Below are 16577 nucleotides of genomic sequence, written 5' to 3' on the forward strand. Positions count from 1 at the left end.
CCTTTTTTGCAAAAATCACGGACATTTAAATTAGGCCTACTCAGTGAGACTTTTTCTTTAGTTCAAATGCCTTAGAAAGGAACTTAAAGGGAACCTGTCACCCTCAAAATCGAAGGTGAGCTAAGCCCACCTGCATCAGGGGCTTATCTACAGCTTTCTGTAATGCTGTAGATAAGCCCCCCAATGTATCCTGAAAGATGAGAAAAAGAGATTAGATTATACTCACCCAGGGGCGGTCCTGGTATAATGGGCTTCCAGAATGCTGTAGATAAGCCCCTGATGCTGGTGGGCTTAGCTCACCTTCGATTTTGGGGGTGACAGGTTCCCTTTAATTTGGTGTCTGGACATTACAATTCTATAAATTATAAGGCCTCCTTCTCATGGTAGATTCTTGGTTAGTATTTTACATCAGTATTTGCAAGCCAAAACTTGGAGCCTAAAAACACTTCTGGCTTTGGTTTACAAATTTAGTTCTATCCATTTAGTCGTGTCCGACCACTAAATACTCCTGTTTCTTTTTACTATTGACGACTGAGTAGCATCTCCTTTTCTAGTGAATTTGCCCTCATCACATGTCCAAAATTGGTCAGTTTCTATCTGGTGATCTTTCTTTCCAGGGACAAGTTTTTTGTGACTAAGAACATTTTTATTGGTGATCCTAACTGTTCAAGGAATTTTTAGACGTGTTCTCCAGCATCACAGCTCAATGGCATCAACTTTTATGGCTTACAATTTGACATTTCTAACAATAATGCAAATTGCTGACTAAATTACTTCAAATTACAAACATGCAGCAAATTACTGACTACAATGTAAAGGTATCTAAAGTCTTGTTAGACCCTCCATGCAAAGCAATGATATTCATCAGAAATACCGTAAGTGGCGATTATAGACTAAAAATATGTCACATTGGTGGCTAACAGTATTTTGCATGAAGAAAAATATTTTTGGTACGAGAAAAATACACAATATTTTTCCTTTTTACGTAAAGTTTATTATGTATTCATCGCCTAACTCTCCTAAGAATTCTTTAAAATTCCCAAGAATTGCATCTGTTCCAAGGAATGTGTAGGGGGAGTCACATTTATATTCAGGGGGGTGGGCTTTACATTCATTTAAATCAGATACTTCATCATCTAGTGTAACACTTGCAAGAACAGTCTGAGAACTCTGATATTTCATTGAAAAGGAATTTCTTCATGTAATTGTAAGTAAAACAATTCTGCTGACAGATGTAGTTTGCTTTTCATTCTTGTCCATTTGCGATTGTCCAGAGAGCCCCACTATAGAATAGATAATGTCCAGAACATTAAGGTAAATGAGGATTATCATTTTGCTTAGAATTTTTTGTTGTTGCTACTAATGAAGCTGCCATAAAGTACAAAGTTTCTCCTTTCTTACTTTATATATAATCTATGTTCATATATAAGTCTGTTATTATATTATACATGGTTAAATATACCTCTCTCTATATATATGTGTGTATTAATTATTTATAAATATATATGTATTTGTTTTATTTTAAATGACTGATTATGTTATGATCATACTGATCAGCAAGATTTCAATCGACAAGCACTTAAAATGTTATTAAATTATGTACAATGCAATAAACTAATAATCATTTGATTAGGTACAGACCAAATAGCTGAATATAATGCTAGGAATGTTTTGCTTTTCAGTTTCATTGACTATTGTGACATTTATGATAAGAAATCAAACTGAAAGCGTACTGAAGCATATAGTTTTGTGAAGTTAAGAAGAAATATAAATGTAATCAAATAAAAAATAAATATATAAATCTATAATTAAAAGTATGATTTAAAGGGAACTGATTAGGTCCCCAAAGGCTATTAGCCTGCAGATATGGGGTCAATCTAAAGGTTAATAGCGTTATAAAGCTGTACTTCAACCACACTGAAAGCTTTGCTATTGGCAGGAAATGAAGGTTATTCCTCCCCTCAGCTTATGTCTTTTATTCATAGATGTACCGCAGGACTTTAGTTATTGCTCAGTATTCAGTGATCAGCGACTGTAAGCACAACTGTTGACTGGCTATATACATATAATATACTGGCACTATACAATATATTTATGCACCTAGAACTTCTGTATTTTTTGTTCATTCCACCCAAAAAGTGTAATAAAAAGTCATCAAAACGTCATATGAACTTGAAAATGGTACCACTTAAAGGTACATCTTGTCATGTAAAAAATAAGTTCTCACACTAATCCATTGATGAAAAATTCTAAAAAGTATGGCTCTTGGAATTTCATGACACAAAAAACATTACTTTGTTGTGTATTTAGTGTACAAAAGTAATAAAATGTACATTAAAATTATGTAAATTTGGTATAGCTATAAACATACTGACCCACTGATCATACTGATTCATGTACCTTAGCACTTTCATTTCGAAGGACGTAAATAGCGCAAAATTTGAAGCATAAAAAAATGGCAGAATTGCTGTTTTCTTTTACTTTCTCCCCATAATGAGTTAATAGTAGTTAGGTAAAAATTCAAATGTACCCCACAATGGTTCCACTTACAAATATAACTCATCCCGCAAAAAAAAACGAGCCATCATAAAGCTATGCTGATAAAAAAATTAAAAGTTGCATCTCCTGGGATGCGACCATGAAAGGATATTACATCTGTTGATGAAATGGAATGGTGGTTGATCATGCAGAGTCTATGAGACTAGCGAGATAACAATGTTTACTCCCGTCCGCCATTCCGTGGACTGTGCAATCTTGGTGCAACTTCCCACAGTATTCCCAGGTGTTCACATCTCTCACTGTATTTGGCTTGAAAAAGTCCTAAAGTGGCCCAAAAATTGCCTGTATTTTTTAGGTTTTTTATGCAGTAACCATTAAAGAGATTCCTTGGAGGAGAACACCTGATGCCTGAGACTGAGAGAGCTAGCCAAGTGATACCCTTGGCTATCTTACTCATTCCCATAGTGGTATAACTAGAGTCCTAGGTGCCTCATATCAAACCTTGGAGTGGGACTCACGTCTTAGTTCTTAGGGCTCTTCCGCGTAGCAGCATTAAATGAGCCAGAGCGCAGGATATTACAATATTCCCTAGTCCCAAGAGCAGCATACAGTAAGCCAGTGAGCCCTGCAAAGAGCATTACTTTAAGCAAAGAACTGTTTTGCTTGCATGATGCTGGCTCTCTTCACTCCAAGACAGTGCTGTGTCTGATATCAGAGCAGCCAGAATATTAGCTTACTCCCTCGCACTATACTTATATACATAGATAGCGATAGATAGATTATAATAAGGGGGCTTATAAACTGACTTACCTAAACTACAACAAGGACAAAGTCAGGACACTTGGAAGTTGGGAAGGTGTGAGGTGGCAGCAGTAGCACTAAGCACTGTGCAAGAGCAAAGGCTAGACCTCTTTATGGCAGAGGTCACCACAAACGGGGATTGACTCATTGTACTGTGGGAGTAACAAAAAAATGTTCTGGACAGCTGCTGCATGAGTTCATCATACAGTGGTGCTGACGGTTTAACATTTCAAATCTGGCTGCAGCACCTAGTGTATTTACAAATGACGGATTGGTTAGTGTGTCGGACGCTGCAGGATGATATGATATATTCACATAGAGTAAGAACTAGAGAAAAATTTACTAGGGTAGACGCTCTCATCGGACAATACTATATAACTGAAGTTGAAAGAGTGGGTAAGGGATATGATTATCTCTCTGCGGGTTGTGGTAAGAGCACCTTTTAGTAAATGTAAGTTACTATTAATTCCGCTGTTGGTGCCAGTCCCATGTAGGTGAGTAGAATGCTTTAGGTTAATGCAAAATAAATCAAAGTCTAGTAAATCAGAACTAGATACCCGGCTGCTGTGCAGACAAAAAAGAATGGTTGCTGGAATAGTATTGACTTTATTTTAGGTGCCCCAACTATGCTTTTCAAAGTTTGTCTAACCCCTTTGTCAGGATAAAAAAAATAAGTATCAGACTGATCCTGGAAAGCGTAGATGCGAACATCTAAAATTGACTCACTAATAATCCAGCAACCATTGGCATATGGCTCTTTTTTGTCTGCAGCACAGCCGCCATCTAGTCCTGACTTACAACAGCCCAGGCTGTTTTTGAAATAATAGCCTGGGCTAGTCTCCCCTTAGTCTTATCTGCCACTGAGTCAAATGCTGCCCTTGCCCCCTGTCCCTGCCTCAGCCTGTGCTATATTCCTCCACAAACTCAGTGTCTGTCCTTCTGCCTGACTCCTTTGTGCTACTGTACAAAAAAGCCATTCAGGTCTATTAAAGAAGCCCTCCAATTAACTTATTTTCTCCTAAATCTGTGTACATGTGTATGTACTGTATGTAGTGTAAGGTTAGTATGACAATATACTCACTTACCGCCATCTTTTCCAGTATCCACGACTGCTCCGTTACTCTTCCTAGTGACGTCACAACTAGGGTTGAGCGAAACGGGTCGAATTTTTTCAAAAGTCGCCGACTTTTGGCAAAGTCGGGTTTCATGAAACCCGACCCGACCCCAGTGTGGGGTCGGCCATGAAGTCGGCGATCTTTTGAATCTGGAATCGGAATTCCGATACCGATTTCCGATATGTTTAAGATATCGGGAATTGGTATCGGAATTCAGATTTAAGTGTAAAATAAAGAATTAAAATAAAAAATATCGCAATACTTACCCTCTGACGCGCCCTGGTACTAACCGGCAGCCTTTCTTCCTTAGAATCAGCCTTCCAAGACCTTGCGGTGATGTCGCGGCTTGTGATTGGTCGCGCGGCGGTCACATGGGCGGCCGCGCGACCAATCACAAGCCGCGACGTCACCGAAGGTCCTTCCTAAGAATCAGCGCTTCCAGGACCTTCGGTGACGTCGCGGTGACGTCGCGGCTTGTGATTGGTCGCGCGGCCGCCCATGTGACCGCCGCGTGACCAATCACAAGCTGCGACGTCACCGCAAGGTCTTGGAAGGCTGATTCTAAGGAAGAAAGGCTGCCGGTTAGTACCAGGGCGCGTCAGAGGGTAAGTATTGCGATATTTTTTATTTTAATTCTTTATTTTACACTAAAATATGGATCGCAGGGCCTGAAGGAGAGTTTCCGCTCCTTCAGACCCTGGGAACCATGGAAACCCAATGCACTGCATTGGGTTTCGGGTTTCGGCCGACCCCGACCCCGACTTTTTTATAGGATCGGCCGATTTCACTCGACCCGACTTTTGAAAAAGTCGGGTTTCGTGAAACCCGACCCAATCCTATAAAAGCAAAGGTCGCTCAACCCTAGTCACAACACTTCAGACTATCCAAACCACCCTATGCTTTATGTGAGACCGGAAGTCTCTGTTTCAGTGTAAGTGTATGGACCCTCGTAATGACACTCCATAGACTTATATTGTGAAAAACAGAAAAACAGTTCTGGTCATGCAGAGCACAGTGTGACCTGTTGTGAATTCTGCTCTTGGGTTCCCTCCAGTGGTTGTAGGTGGGAATGCAGTTGTCTCTGAGTCACAAGTATCAAATATTAATAGTAAAGCCGCACCCTACAATGGCAACGTCTCTTATGGACAGCAGAGTGCACGTCCTCACCAGGGATCCATCCCAGTAGGTAAATTCAGAAGCACATGAAGAGAAGGACAGCACCACAGCAATTGTGAAAAAACAGCTCCCGTATTTATTCTGCCATCTGCAACGTTTCGGTCCGTGGACCTTTTTCAAGCATGAGGGCTTGAAAGGGCTTGAAAAAGGTCCACGGACCGAAACGTTGCAGATGGCAGAATAAATACGGGAGCTGTTTTTTCACAATTGCTGTGGTGATGTCCTTCTCTTCATGCGTCTCTGAGTCACAGTCCTGGCCAGATATATCTGCTAATTGCTGTTCTGACTGGGATATTTAAGTGTGCAGGATGCATTAGCCCTTGCCAGTTGTCAATGTTTCTTTGGAAGTATTGGATCTCTGCCTGGCCTCACCTGCTTAGCTGCCAGTTCAGCAAAGATAAGTGTCTGTTTCTTTTTCTGAAGCACACTTGCTGTGTGCTTATTTTCAGTGCTGATCTTTTGTTTCTATTTGTCCAGCTTAGACTGTGTCAGTTGTTTTTCTCAGTCTGGTTGGATTCTCTGGAGTTGCAGTTATACTCTCCACATCTTTAGTTAGGTGGTGGAGTTTTGTATTTTCTGCTGTGGAATTTTTGTAGTATTTTTATGCTGACCGCTTAGTATCCTGTCCTGTCCTTTTCTATTTAGCTAGAAGTGGCCTCCTTTGCTAAGCCTGTTTTCTGCCTGCGTGTGTCTTTTCCTCTCCAACTCACAGTCAATATTTGTGGGGGGCTGCCTATCCTTTGGGGGTCTACTCTGAGGCAAGATAGTTTTCCTATGTCCATCTTTAGGGGTATTTAGTCCTCCGGCTGTGTCGAGGTGTCTAGGTTTTGTTAGGCACACCCCACGGCTACTTCTAGTTGTGGTGATAAGATCAGGGTTTGCGGTCAGTATAAGTTGCCACCTACTCCAGTGAAGGTTTTCATGCTGCTCCAAGGCCACCTGATCATAACAGTACAACTGGCCAACAATGAGTTAAATGCATCTCAGAAGAAGGGAGGAAAGGTCTTGAGCCATTTTTTTTTCTTCAGTCTGTTTTGTCTTCTCCTCCCTCTTTATCTCTGGATGGCTGAAGAGCCTTCTGCTAGCATGAATGTTCAGGAATTAGCTTCTCGTGTAGACCAGCTTGCTGCTAGGATACAGGGTATTTCTGATTATATTGTTCAAACTCCTGCTTTAGAACCGAAGATTCCTACTCCTGATTAGTTTTTTGGTGACAGGTCCAAATTTTTGAGTTTTAAAAACAACTGTAAACTGTTTTTTGCATTGAAAACTCGATCCTCTGGTGATTCCATTCAACAAGTTAAGATCATCATCTCCCTGCTACGTGGTGATCCACAGGATTGGGCATTTTCCCTGGAATCCGGGGATCCTGCTTTGCTTAATGTAGACTCCTTCTTTCAGGCGTTAGGATTACTGTATGATGAACCTAATTCGGTGGATCAAGCTGAGAAGACCTTGTTGGCCCTGTCTCAGGGGCAAGAGGCGGCTGAATTGTATTGTCAGAAATTCAGAAAATGGTCTGTGTTGACTACATGGAATGATGATGCTTTGGCGGCAATTTTCAGAAAGGGTCTTTCTGAATCCGTTAAAGATGTTATGGTGGGGTTTCCCACACCCTCCAATCTGAGTGATTCTATGTCTCTGGCCATTCAGATTGACCGACGCTTGCGGGAGCGCAGAACTGTGCGCGCTATGGCGTTATCCTCAGAGCAAATTCCTGAGCCTATGCAGTGTGATAGGATTCTGTCTAAAACAGAACGACAAGGTTTCAGACGTCTCAATAGGTTGTGTTATTATTGTGGCGATGCTGCCCGTGTCATTTCTGTCTGCCCTAAGCGGACAAAGAGGATCGCCAGTTCATTTACTATCAGTACTGTACAACCTAATTTTCTGTTATCTGTGTCCTTGATCTGTTCATTGTCATCATTTTCTGTCAAGGCGTTTGTGGATTCAGGCGCTGCCTTGAACTTAATGGACTTTGACTTTGCTAGGCGTTGTGGTTTTCCCTTGCAGCCTTTGCAGAACCCTATTCCTTTAAGAGGCATTGATGCTACAGCCTTGGCTAAAAATAAGCCCCAGTTTTGGGCACAGGTGACCATGCGCATGGCGCCAGCCCATCAGGAAGATTGTCGATTTCTGGTGTTCCATAATTTGCATGATGCTATCGTGCTGGGTTTTCCCTGGTTACAGGTACATAATCCCATTTTGGATTGGAAGTCCATGTCTGTGACTAGTTGGGGTTGTCAGGGGGTTCATAATGATGTTCCACTGATGTCTATCACCCCTTCTTCCTCTTCTGAAATTCCGGAGTTTTTGTCTGATTTTCAGGATGTATTCGATGAGCCCAAATCCAGTTTCCTTCCACTGCACAGGGACTGCGATTGTGCTATTGACTTGATTCCAGGCTGTAAGTTTCCTAAGGGCCGACTTTTCAACCTGTCTGTACCTGAACATGCCACCATGCGGAGCTATATTAAGGAGTCTTTGGAGAAAGGGCATATTCGGCCAACTTCTTCACCGATGGGAGCGAGGTTCTTTTTTGTTGCTAAAAAAGATGGTTCTTTAAGACCCTGTATTGATTATCGCCTCTTGAAAAAGATCACGGTCAAGTTTCAATATCCTTTACCTTTGCTTTCCGATTTGTTTGCTAGGATTAAGGGAGCTAGTTGGTTTACTAAGATTGACCTTTGGGGGGCTTATAATCTTGTTCGTATTAAACAGGGTGATTGAATGGAAAACTGCGTTTAACACGCCCAAAGGCCATTTTGAATACCTTGTGATGCCATTCGGACTCTCTAATGCTCCATCTGTTTTTCAGTCCTTCATGCATGATATCTTCCGGGATTATCTTGATAAATTCTTGATTGTATATTTGGACGATATTTTGATTTTTTCAGATGATTGGGAGTCTCATGTGCAGCAGGTCAGGATGGTATTTCAGATCCTTCGTGACAATGCCTTGTTTGTGAAAGGGTCTAAGTGTCTTTTTTGGGTGCAGAAGGTTTCCTTTTTGGGCTTTATTTTTTCTCCCTCGTCTATAGAGATGGATCCGGTTAAGGTTCAGGCCATTCATGATTGGATTCAGCCCACATCCGTGAAGAGCCTTCAGAAATTTTGGGGTTTTGCTAATTTTTATCGCCGTTTCATTGCTAATTTTTTCAGCGTGGTTAAACCCTTGACTGATTTGACGAAGAAGGGCGCTAATGTGGTGAATCGGTCCCCTGCGGCTGTCTCTGCCTTTCAGGAACTTAAACGTCGTTTTACTTCTGCTCCAGTGTTGCGTCAACCAGATGTTTCTCTTCCGTTTCAGGTTGAGGTTGACGCTTCTGAGATTGGGGCAGGGGCCGTTTTGTCTCACAGGGATCCTGTTGGTTCCTTAATGAAACCGTGTGCCTTCTTTTCCCGTAAGTTTTCGCCTGCTGAACGCAATTATGATGTCGGCATTTGGGAGTTGTTGGCTATGAAGTGGGCGTTTGAGGAGTGGCGACATTGGCTTGAGGGAGCTAAGCACCGTATTGTGGTCTTGACCGATCATAAGAATCTGATTTACCTCGAGTCTGCCAAATGGTTGAATCCTCGATGGTCCTTGTTTTTTTCTCATTTTGATTTCGTGGTCTCGTACCTTCCGGGTTCTAAGAATATTAAGGCTGATGCCCTCTCTAGGAGTTTTTTGCCTTATTCTCCTGAGGTCTTAGAGCCGGTCGGTATTCTGAAAGAGGGGGTGGTCCTTTCTGCCATTTCCCCTGATTTACGACGGGTTCTTCAGGAATTTCAGGCTGACAAACCTGACCGCTGTCCTGTGGGGAAACTGTTTGTTCCTGACAGATGGACTAGTAGAGTGATTTCTGAGGTTCACTTGTTATGTTAACCAATTCAGTATCACAATGGACATGGAGGTCAGAGCACATACAGTGATCTGACAATAACCCAAAAATAAAGAACGAGCTCTGAGACGTGGGAACTCTGCAGACCGCAATCCCTGATCCTATCAAACCACACTAAAGGTAGCCGTGGAGCGCTCCTGACCAGAACCTAGGCGCCTCGTCACAGCCTGAGAAACTAGCTATTCCTGAAGATAGAAAAATAAGCCTACCTTGCCTCAGAGAAATTCCCCAAAGGAAAAGGCAGCCCCCCACATATAATGACTGTGAGTAAGATGAAAACACAAACATAGAGATGAAACAGATTTAGCAAAGTGAGGCCCGACTAGCTGAATAGAACGAGGATAGAGAAGATAACTTTGCGGTCAGCACAAAAACCTATAAATAACCACGCAGAGGGGACAAAAAGACCCTTCCCACCGACTAACGGTACGGAGGTCGTCCCTCTGCGTCTCAGAGCTTCCAGCAGGCGAGAAAAACCAATAAAGCAAGCTGGACTGAAAAATAGCAACAAAATAACATAAGCAAAACTTAGCTTTGCAGAGCAGCAGGCCACAGGAATGATCCAGGGAAAAAACCAGTCCAACACTGAAACATTGACAGGAAGCATAGATCAAAGCATCAGGTGGAGTTAAGTAGAGAAGAAGCCAACGAGCTCACCAGATCACCTGAGGGAGGAAACTCAGAAGCTGCAGTACCACTTTCCTCCACAAACGGAAGATCCCAAAGAGAATCAGCCGAAGTACCACTTGTGACCACAGGAGTGAACTCTGCCACAGAATTCACAACAGTACCCCCCCTTGAGGAGGGGTCACCGAACCCTCACCAGAGCCCCCAGGCCGACCAGGATGAGCCACATGAAAGGCACGAACAAGATCGGGAGCATGGACATCAGAGGCAAAAACCCAGGAATTATCTTCCTGAGCATAACCCTTCCATTTAACCAGATACTGGAGTTTCCGTCTTGAAACACGAGAATCCAAAATCTTCTCCACAATATACTCCAATTCCCCCTCCACCAAAACCGGGGCAGGAGGCTCAACAGATGGAACCATAGGTGCCACGTATCTCCGCAACAATGACCTATGGAATACGTTATGTATGGAAAAAGAATCTGGAAGGGTCAGACGAAAAGACACAGGATTAAGAACCTCAGAAATCCTATACGGACCAATAAAACGAGGTTTAAACTTAGGAGAGGAAACCTTCATAGGAATATGACGAGAAGATAACCAAACCAGATCCCCAACACGAAGTTGGGGACCCACACGGCGTCTGCGATTAGCGAAAAGTTGAGCCTTCTCCTGGGACAAGGTCAAATTGTCCACTACCTGAGTCCAAATCTGCTGCAACCTGTCCACCACAGTATCCACACCAGGACAGTCCGAAGACTCAACCTGTCCAGAAGAGAAACGAGGATTGAACCCAGAATTGCAGAAAAATGGTGAAACCAAGGTAGCCGAGCTGGCCCGATTATTAAGGGCGAACTCAGCCAAAGGCAAAAAGGACACCCAGTCATCCTGATCAGCAGAAACAAAGCACCTCAGATATGTTTCCAAGGTCTGATTGGTTCGCTCGGTCTGGCCATTAGTCTGAGGATGGAAAGCCGAGGAAAAAGACAAGTCAATGCCCATCCTACCACAAAAGGCTCGCCAAAACCTCGAAACAAACTGGGAACCTCTGTCAGAAACAATATTCTCTGGAATGCCATGCAAACGAACCACATGCTGGAAGAACAAAGGCACCAAATCAGAGGAGGAAGGCAATTTAGACAAGGGTACCAGATGGACCATCTTAGAAAAGCGATCACAGACCACCCAAATGACTGACATCTTTTGAGAAACGGGAAGGTCAGAAATAAAATCCATAGAGATATGTGTCCAAGGCCTCTTCGGGACCGGCAAGGGCAAAAGCAACCCACTGGCACGAGAACAGCAGGGCTTAGCCCGAGCACAAATCCCACAGGACTGCACAAAAGTATGCACATCACGCGACAGAGAGGGCCACCAAAAGGATCTAGCCACTAACTCTCTGGTACCAAAGATTCCAGGATGACCAGCCAACACCGAACAATGAAGTTCAGAGATAACTCTATTCGTCCACCTATCAGGGACAAACAGTCTCTCCGCTGGGCAACGATCAGGTTTATTAGCCTGAAATTTTTGCAGCACCCGCCGCAAATCAGGGGAGATGGCAGACACAATTACTCCTTCCTTGAGGATACCCGCCGGCTCAGATAAACCCGGAGAGTCGGGTACAAAACTCCTAGACAGAGCATCCGCCTTCACATTTTTAGAGCCCGGAAGGTACGAAATCACAAAGTCAAAACGGGCAAAAAACAACGACCAACGAGCTTGTCTAGGATTCAAGCGCTTGGCAGACTCGAGATAAGTCAAGTTCTTATGATCAGTCAATACCACCACGCAATGCTTAGCTCCTTCAAGCCAATGACGCCACTCCTCGAATACCCACTTCATGGCCAGCAACTCTCGGTTGCCCACATCATAATTTCGCTCAGCAGGCGAAAACTTCCTGGAAAAGAAAGCGCATGGTTTCATCACTGAGCAACCAGAACCTCTCTGCGACAAAACAGCCCCCGCTCCAATCTCAGAAGCATCAACCTCGACCTGAAACGGAAGAGAAACATCTGGCTGACACAACACAGGGGCAGAAGAAAAACGACGCTTCAACTCTTGAAAAGCCTCCACAGCAGCAGAAGACCAATTGACCACATCAGCACCCTTCTTTGTCAAATCGGTCAATGGTTTAGCAATACTAGAAAAATTGCAGATGAAGCGACGATAAAAATTAGCAAAGCCCAGGAACTTTTGCAGACTTTTCAGAGATGTCGGCTGAGTCCAATCATGGATGGCTTGGACCTTAACAGGGTCCATCTCGATAGTAGAAGGGGAAAAGATGAACCCCAAAAATGAAACCTTCTGCACACCAAAGAGACACTTTGATCCCTTCACAAACAAAGAATTAGCACGCAGGACCTGAAAAACCGTTCTGACCTGCTTCACATGAGACTCCCAATCATCCGAGAAGATCAAAATGTCATCCAAGTACACAATCAGGAATTTATCCAGGTACTCTCGGAAGATGTCATGCATAAAGGACTGAAACACTGATGGAGCATTGGCAAGTCCGAACGGCATCACAAGATACTCAAAATGACCCTCGGGCGTATTAAATGCAGTTTTCCATTCATCGCCCTGCCTAATTCGCACCAGATTATACGCACCACGAAGATCTATCTTAGTGAACCAACTAGCCCCCTTAATCCGAGCAAACAGATCAGATAACAATGGCAAGGGGTACTGAAATTTAACCGTGATCTTATTTAGAAGGCGGTAATCTATACAAGGTCTCAGCGAACCATCCTTCTTGGCTACAAAAAAGAACCCTGCTCCTAATGGCGACGATGACGGGCGAATATGCCCCTTCTCCAGGGATTCCTTCACATAACTGCGCATAGCGGTGTGCTCAGGCACGGAAAATTAAACAATCGGCCTTTTGGGAATTTACTACCAGGAATCAAATTGATAGCACAATCACAATCCCTATGCGGAGGTAGGGTATCGGACTTGGGCTCATCAAATACATCCCGGTAATCAGACAAGAACTCTGGGACCTCAGAAGGGGTGGATGACGAAATTGACAGAAATGGAACATCACCATGTACCCCCTGACAACCCCAGCTGGAAACCGACATGGATTTCCAATCTAATACTGGATTATGGACTTGTAGCCATGGCAACCCCAAAACGACCACATCATGCAGATTATGCAACACCAGAAAGCGAATATCCTCCTGATGTGCAGGAGCCATGCACATGGTCAGCTGGGTCCAGTACTGAGGCTTATTCTTGGCCAAAGGTGTAGCATCAATTCCTCTCAATGGAATAGGACACTGCAAGGGCTCCAAGAAAAACCCACAACGCTTAGCATACTCTAAGTCCATCAAATTCAGGGCAGCGCCTGAATCCACAAATGCCATGACAGAATACGATGACAAAGAGCAGATCAAGGTAACGGACAGAAGAAATTTTGACTGTACTGTACCAATGGTGGCAGACCTAGCGAACCGCTTAGAGCGCTTAGGACAATCAGTGATGGCATGAGTGGAATGACCACAGTAGAAACACAGACCATTCAGACGTCTGTGTTCATGCCGTTCAACTCTGGACAAAGTCCTGTCGCACTGCATAGGCTCAGGTTTAAGCTCAGGTAATACCGCCAAATGGTGCACAGATTTACGCTCACGCAAGCGTCGACCGATCTGAATGGCCAAAGACATAGATTCATTCAGACCATCAGGCATAGGAAATCCCACCATGACATCTTTAAGGGCTTCAGAAAGACCCTTTCTGAAAATCGCTGCGAGCGCAGATTCATTCCATTGAGTGAGTACGGATCACTTTCTAAATTTTTGACAGTATACCTCTATCTCATCCTGACCCTGACACAAAGCCAGCAAATTTTTCTCTGCCTGATCCACTGAATTAGGCTCATCGTACAGCAATCCGAGCGCCAGGAAAAACGCATTGATATTACTCAATGCAGGATCTCCTAGCGCAAGAGAAAATGCCCAGTCCTGAGGGTCGCCGCGCATAAAAGAAATAATAATCAAAACCTGTTGAACTGGATCACCAGAGGAACGAGGTTTCAAGGCCAGAAATAACTTACAATTATTTTTGAAACTCAGAAACTTAGTTCTATCTCCAAAAAACAAATCAGGAATAGGAATTCTTGGTTCTAACATAGATTTCTGATCAAAAGTGTCTTGAATCTTTTGTACTCTTGCCGAGAGCTGATCCACAAATGAAGACAGACTTCTAATGTCCATCGCTACACCTGTGTACTGAACCACCCAAATGTCTAGGGGAAAAAAAAGACAAAACACAAAACCAAGAAAAAAAAATGGTCTCAGAACTTCTTTTTTCCCTCTATTGAGAATCATTAGTACTTTTGGCTTCCTGTACTGTTATGTTAACCAATTCAGTATCACAATGGACATGGAGGTCAGAGCACATACAGTGATCTGACAATAACCCAAAAATAAAGAACGAGCTCTGAGACGTGGGAACTCTGCAGACCGCAATCCCTGATCCTATCAAACCACACTAAAGGTAGCCGTGGAGCGCTCCTGACCAGAACCTAGGCGCCTCGTCACAGCCTGAGAAACTAGCTATTCCTGAAGATAGAAAAATAAGCCTACCTTGCCTCAGAGAAATTCCCCAAAGGAAAAGACAGCCCCCCCACATATAATGACTGTGAGTAAGATGAAAACACAAACATAGAGATGAAACAGATTTAGCAAAGTGAGGCCCGACTAGCTGAATAGAACGAGGATAGAGAAGATAACTTTGCGGTCAGCACAAAAACCTATAAATAACCACGCAGAGGGGACAAAAAGACCCTTCCCACCGACTAACGGTACGGAGGTCGTCCCTCTGCGTCTCAGAGCTTCCAGCAGGCGAGAAAAACCAATAAAGCAAGCTGGACTGAAAAATAGCAACAAAATAACATAAGCAAAACTTAGCTTTGCAGAGCAGCAGGCCACAGGAATGATCCAGGGAAAAAACCAGTCCAACACTGAAACATTGACAGGAAGCATAGATCAAAGCATCAGGTGGAGTTAAGTAGAGAAGAAGCCAACGAGCTCACCAGATCACCTGAGGGAGGAAACTCAGAAGCTGCAGTACCACTTTCCTCCACAAACGGAAGATCCCAAAGAGAATCAGCCGAAGTACCACTTGTGACCACAGGAGTGAACTCTGCCACAGAATTCACAACATTCACTGTTCCGTGTTGGCTGGTCATCCTGGCATTTTTGGTACCAGAGATTTGGTTGGTAGGTCCTTTTGGTGGCCTTCATTGTCGCGTGATGTGCGTTCTTTTGTGCAGTCCTGTGGGACCTGTGCGCGGGCCAGGCCTTGTTGCTCCCGTGCTAGTGGGTTGCTTTTGCCATTGCCGGTCCCTGAGAGGCCCTGGACGCATATTTCTATGGATTTTATTTCCGATCTTCCTGTTTCCCAGAGGATGTCGGTTATCTGGGTTGTTTGTGACCGATTCTCTAAGATGGTTCATTTGGTGCCTTTGCCTAAATTGCCTTCTTCTTCTGATTTGGTTCCGTTGTTTTTTCAGCATGTGGTCCGTTTGCATGGTATTCCGGAGAATATTGTGTCCGACAGAGGTTCCCAGTTTGTTTCTAGGTTTTGGCGGGCCTTTTGTGCCAAGCTGGGCATTAATTTGTCTTTTTCCTCTGCATTTCATCCTCAGACAAACGGCCAGACCGAGCGAACTAATCAGACTTTGGAGAGTTATTTGAGATGCTTTGTGTCTGCTGATCAGAATGATTGGGTGGCTTTTTTGCCATTGGCCGAGTTTGCCCTTAATAATCGGGCTAGTTCGGCTACTTTGGTTTCGCCTTTCTTTTGTAATTTTGGTTTTCATCCTCGTTTTTCTTCTGGGCAGGTTGAGCCTTCTGACTGTCCTGGTGTGGATTCTGTGGTTGACAGGTTACAGCAGATTTGGGCTCATGTGGTGGACAATTTGATGTTGTCTCAGGAGGAGGCTCAGCGTTTTGCTAACCGTCGTCGGTGTGTTGGTTCCCGGCTTCGGGTTGGGGATCTGGTCTGGTTGTCTTCCCGTCATATTCCTATGAAGGTTTCTTCTCCTAAGTTTAAGCCTTGGTTTATTGGTCCTTATAGGATTTCTGAGATTATTAATTCGGTGTCTTTTCGACTGGCGCTTCCGGCCTCTTTTGCTATCCATAATGTCTTCCATAGATCTTTGTTGTGGAAATATGTGGAGCCCGTTGTTCCCTCTGTTGATCCTCCGGCCCCTGTGTTGGTTGATGGGGAGTTGGAATATGTTGTTGAGAAGATTTTGGATTCCCATTTTTCGAGGCGGAAGCTTCAGTACCTTGTCAAATGGAAGGGTTATGGCCAGGAGGATAATTCTTGGGTTTTTGCCTCTGATGTCCATGCTGCTGATTTGGTCCGTGCCTTTCATCTGGCTCATCCTGATCGTCCTGGAGGTCCTGGTGAGGGTTCGGTGACCCCTCCTCAAGGGGGGGGTACTGTTGTGAATTTTGCTC

At 43.8% G+C, this 16577-nt stretch overlaps 1 protein-coding gene across 1 annotated transcript in view; it reads left to right on the forward strand.

Annotated features, from left to right (window-relative positions):
- The first annotated feature begins 1113 nt into the window (after positions 1 to 1113).
- COL6A6 (collagen type VI alpha 6 chain) overlaps positions 1114 to 16577 on the forward strand; it is a 304940-nt gene continuing 289476 nt past the window's right edge. The window contains exon 1 of the mRNA XM_069732250.1: positions 1114 to 1207. The gene's annotated coding sequence lies outside the window, so the exon portion shown is untranslated. The remainder of the gene's footprint in view (positions 1208 to 16577) is intronic.

Source organism: Ranitomeya imitator, chromosome 6 (genome assembly GCF_032444005.1).
Source record: "Ranitomeya imitator isolate aRanImi1 chromosome 6, aRanImi1.pri, whole genome shotgun sequence".
In the NCBI taxonomy this organism is placed as follows: domain Eukaryota; kingdom Metazoa; phylum Chordata; class Amphibia; order Anura; family Dendrobatidae; genus Ranitomeya; species Ranitomeya imitator.